The sequence below is a fragment of the Cryptomeria japonica genome, chromosome 4, assembly GCF_030272615.1.
Source record: "Cryptomeria japonica chromosome 4, Sugi_1.0, whole genome shotgun sequence".
Lineage (NCBI taxonomy): Eukaryota > Viridiplantae > Streptophyta > Pinopsida > Cupressales > Cupressaceae > Cryptomeria > Cryptomeria japonica.
Window position 1 is genome coordinate 490,713,470 of NC_081408.1, and position 6,000 is coordinate 490,719,469.

The following is a 6,000-nucleotide window of genomic DNA, read 5'->3' on the forward strand; positions in this document are numbered from 1 at the left end:
TAATTGAACAAGGAGTCATTAAAATATTTAAGGAAAACAAAGATGACTTTAAAGGAAAAGACAAGCTAAGATTTTGGAATAAAAACAAGAATACAGTCAATGATGGTGTTGTTGATGCCAACACAATGCGACCTAAATTCATCTTTTCAGGATCAAGTTCTACAAACAATCAAGTAAATACTCAAACAACTTCCAGATCACGAAGGAAGTACACTCCATTGGGAGAACCACTTGAGTCAGTTTTCAAGAAGCTTGTGGCAAACAAGGTAATCACAGTTCCAGATTTTCCTCCATATGAACCAAAGGTTAAGCCGAATTGGTGGAATGATGATGAGTATTGTGAATTTCATAAGAGCAAGGGTCATAAGATAGGAAATTGTCATCGACTAAAGAACATCATACAAGATCTCATTGATAGAGGTGATATTGAGATCGAGGGACATTCATCCAATCAAGAACATGAGATGTTTAAGGAACCATTCCCAAAACATGACAAGGGAAAAGGTAAAGCCACAGATGATCAAGCCAACTATACTAGAGCACCTTACAACTATGACTCAACTATCAACTACATCTCGATGGACAATCATATCTCTACTATTACTATCAAGAACAAAAATCCTGAGAATCCTCCTCAGAGACCCAGGATTGTTCTAAGAGGTGTGGGATCTTCGTCCGAGTCTACCTCTGAATGTCATGTTACAACCCGTCGAGGTAAGATTACTTTGCCAGGTGCTTCCACTAAAAATGCCGCTTCTTCATCAACCAAACCAGAGTATGACCTTGTAGAACAGTTAGGGAAGACACCCGCGCTCATCTCCATCCTTGAGCTATTACGCATATCTCCCGCACATAAAGCTATTCTTGACAAAATCTTGAGAGACACTGTCGTTCCTACTGATCTGAACGTGGACCAGTTTCAAGCCATGGTGGGATACCTTTCCATTCCACACTCCCTTACATTCACAGAAGCCGATGACACCTCCGTAAGTCAGCCACATAATGCACCATTACACATTGAAGCCTTCATACACAAACATAGAATCAAACGAGTCCTGATAGATGGAGGAGCAGGTCTAAACATTTGTACATTGAGCACAATTAAACAATTGGGATATTCTGATAAAGCTGTGAATTCTACAAACAAAATCACCATTAAGGCATATGACGATGAAGAGCGTTCATCCAAGGGCACAGTCACCTTACCTCTCAGAGTTGGGCCAGTTACAAAGGATGTGGTTTTCCAAGTACTTGATCTGGATCTCACATACAACATATTGCTAGGACGTCCTTGGATTCATGAAATGAGGGCAGTCCCATCTACATATCATCGATGTATCAAGTTTCCACACAATGGAGTTGAAGTGACCGTCAAAGCAGATCCAAATCCATTCATATATTGCAACAATCTGCAACCTAGATCAGAAATAACAATCCCAGTCAATCAAGAAGCTGTTCCATCTTCAGCATATGTGGATCCAGAATCATTAAAAGCTTCTACATCCAAACAAGCAGAGCTAAAAGAAAAGTTCATGATTAAAGACATGGGATGTGGTGAGTATATCTTTCATGTTGATCAACTCCCACTGTCTCCTAAGCCATTCAACCAACAAGAACAATCTACAAGCAATATGCAAGACCAAGGAATTGGGTGTGAACCACCTAGTGTTGTGGCTACTAAGTCCGAATGCAAATCTCCTCTAGTGGTGCAAGCAACTCTTGATATCAATAGTCCTAAGAGTGGTTCCAACAAAGAATCTATTGAGTCTATCTCCAGCCCTCTTGAGAATTCACATAGCTTTACCATATCATCCACTCATTCCATTTCCACTCCACTCCCAGACTTGGATCAACAAGAATCACAAAAGCCCTTACTCATTAGGGATCAAAAATCAAGCTTTGAAAAGAAAAATTTAAAAGTCAAAAATAAAGAAAAGTGCTTCAGTCCAAATCAAAATCAAAAGCTATTGGACTCTACAAAAATCAAAGTCAAGGATAAAACTCATATGAAGCAAAAAGAGCAAGAGTTGATCTCCCCTAACACCAAAATAACTGGGGGCAAAAGTTCTACAATTTTAAGTCAAAAAGCATACTTGTTGATCCTAAGTATCCATCATGTTATCCTACTTTCACTTCTTTTCACAATCATAAGCCTTCATAACTCTTCCACTTGTTCCACACATCCATCCCCTTCTAGCGATACATCATGGACCTTTAATGGAGCTTCCTCGAAGGACTTTGTTATCAGGGATGCCCAAACTTCTTCAGGTGACACGCATACAGGCCTGTGTAGTCCACACACTAGTAATCCTATCTCAGTTCCTTTATCAAGGAAGACAGACACTCAAGCTACACATCATTCAGTCAAGAAACAATGCAACTACAATCACAAAGTCAAGCCTCGCACATTTGAGGTAGGTGACTTAGTTCTCCGAGAAAACCCCAAGAATCAGCAAGACAGAGAGAAGAAGGGCAAGTTTGAACCAAACTGGCTTGGTCCTTACATTATTACAGCAGTATATGGCTCTGGGGCATATCAGCTCTCAACTACAGAAGGTGAACCTTTGGAGGATCCTATCAACAGCATGCACCTTCGCAGGTTTTACACATAGCTCTTCAGAGTATCCTAATTCGAAAACACAAAAAAATCAAAAAAAAAAAAATACAAAAAAAATTATAAAACAAAAAAATCGTTACTTGGTGAAAACCTGGCAAACAGGCGCCTTGTGACACAAAAACATTGAAAAATCGAAAAAAGTAAAGAGAAATAATTTCGTCCAACGGTGAAAACCACTTCGGTGGCGCCCTGGGCAAGTACCATGGTGAAAACTGGGTCACCAGCGCCATGTGTAGAGACATTGCTCCTCCCTCCTTCAGGATTCTCTTTCATTATTTCACTTTGCGCACACTCACAACCTATTCGTTCATAACAAACTTACCCAGTCCCATCATGGCTTGTTATTGATCTACCCAAGATTGGTTAGCCATTCATAATAAACCTCCCTTTTCACATCCCTTTCCATCCATAATAAATCAGATCCTATCTGTGGCTAAGGCAAATCCTACGTCTAGTGATGGGTGTGGAACTGAGGACATCACATGTTTCGAGGAGTACAGTTTCTTCCAGCTTCCTTCAGTCTATTCGCGCACAATCCGCAATAAAGCAACATCGGCATCACAGATCCGCAATAAAGTTTCATCTTCTCCACAATAAAGTATCAGTTTCATGGATTCAGTCAGTTTCAGATGAGACACAGCAGCAACAATGGGCTTCAACAAATCAAATCTTTTCAACAGATTCAGACAACATTATGGTTCAGTGCTATCTATCCATTTTGTGAAAGTGAACATTGTGACCACAATCAAATAAGACTTATACAAGTGACAAGAGACACTAAACTTGAGGACTACAGTGGATGTTGGTGTTGAATCTTGGTTTTCTTTTGATTTCATCTTTTTTGGTGACATGTCTTTTAGCTTTTCCGGGATGTCTCTGACTAGAGATTCTATCTCCAGGATGTCTTTGACTAGAAAGGCGAGGATGAGGTATCGTCACCCATTTTCTCTTGCTGTCTGTGGATTGTCTCTTAGTAATGCTATGACTTGTCCAAGGATATGAGGACACTATGATTCTAGTATGAACTGGGGCATTCCTTGTTTGTGACTGTCTTATCTCCATGCAAACAGGTACAATGACTTTCTGGGTCGAACATATGCCTCGATTGTCATAACCTATTTTGCCATAATAAAGCTCAATGATGATAACGCACAAGAAGCTCTTTCACTTTCATATCTTCTGTCTTCCATCCCCCTTTCTTGATTGACTTCCATCGTCCTTCTCAAGTCCGCGTAGTCTGCTATCACATGACTGAGTATAATGACACACCAAAAATATTTGCATTTCATGTAGTTGCACCTACATTACCACATATAAGTATTTCATACATACATATAGATATCACAACTGCCTCACATCCTGCACACAACACCTGTTAGCACAATTTACATTTGCATTATCATATTCATCTGCATTACTTACATTCACATTTGCATCATGCATACACATATAAAACATAAAAGAACAAAAATATTGCATTGCATCATATACATATTTGCATCCATATCATAAGCATCACATAAGAACATCTCATCACATAGGTACACATGCATATAGCTGCCGCAAAGATGCATCATCTCATATATATATATAAAGTGTCATGATACAATAATGTCAAAATCATATGGCTACAATCACCCGCAGGTGTCTACATCATTATACAAAATGGTACAAAACTGATACAGAGGAACTCACTGATCACTTCTGCCAACACTATTGGTAGTGCTAATCCTATCCATGTCATGGTATCCCATGCCACGTGTCCCACCCTCATCTCCAGTCTTGGATCCTAGAACACTCATCTAAGGGCATCCCTGTCTCCGTCTCGATCGTACGGAATCAGCTCCCCATCAATCGGTATCCGCATAATCCTATATACATCCTCCAGGGTGACTGTCATCTCACCCATCGGCAGATGAAACGTGCATGTCTCAGAGTGCCATCTCTTAGCCAATGCAATTAGCAAACCCATGTTTGCCCGAAACTCAGGCACATATAGTATATGTCTCAAGCCCATCTCCTCGATGGCAGCTCGGTCCCCAAGTGTCAACTCAGGTCGCAACCTCTGCGTCGACGGGAATCTCTCCCATGACTCTAGCATCGACAAATACTCCTGCAGTCAAACAACTCAATCATGTCAGTTATAGTGACACTCACTGTTCATCACAAAGTGTTGCTATTTATCCTAGTGGTACTCACTGTTCATCACAAAGTACTACGTGTGTGACACTCCCTGTTCATCACAAAGTGTTACTCACATTTGCACTCCCTGTTCATCACAAAGTGTTGCTCATATTTTAGTACTCCCTGTTCATCACAAAGTACTCTATCTTGGTACTCACTGTTCATCACAAAGTGCCTTGATCTATCCTAGTCTTCCTAGAGGACCTGCTTGAGTGTATCCTCTCAGCAGCTTATCCAATCGACAACATATGTTCATCATAGAACTGCCGATTTGACCTAGAAGATGCAAATTCATACTTTTCAAATGCAAATGCGCTTACATGACATAAACGTGCATTTATTACATTACCTAGCATGCATTAATGACAACAATTAAATGCGTCAAAGTACAAGGAGGTTTGGTGGTACTTACCGGCTCTCCTGCCTCTGCTGGCCTCTAGAATCGGCGAACACGGTCGAATCTGTGAACAAAAGCCATCGCTGCTGACTGCTGCTGCCCTTTTCTCTCTCTGCACTCTAATCTTGTGAATGTGTAGATGACAATGAGGATGTATTTTCCCCCGTGGTCTATCTTATAGCCTACCCTAGCCCTCGCCTTCATTTTCTGAGTCAGTCTTCGTTATCCCGTGACTTTGTCACTTTATCCGGTCAATCCATTATATCTTGTCTTTCTTATCGAGAGATTGTCTGCAATCTTTTCAGACATTTTCATCCAATCTCTCGAGGGGGCATATCATTCCCATTCTGAGGCAACTCTGTATCAGTTCATCTTATCTTCTTTGAAACAACGCGACAAGCCGCATTGTCTCAAAGAGGGGCAAAATGTAGACACCTAAAATTGTCATGTCTAATTAAATAAATATTTTATTTATTTAATTATCTAAGCTTAATAATTCTATTAATTAAATAAATCTTTATTTATTTAATTAATTCATTTATCCTCTTCTAGCCTTATTTATCATTTAAATAAATACATTTATTTATTTAAATTATCATTTTCCTAAATTAAATAAATATTTTTATTTATTTAATTATCCCACTTCTTCTATTAATTAAATAAATCTTTATTTATTTAATTAATTCATTAACCTTTTCTACCTATGACACATGTCATTCATCTCTTAATTCCTACACTACCTACCCATTTCATTATTTTATTATTTCCTCTACCTACCCTCTAATCCTAGCCGACCTCCTTT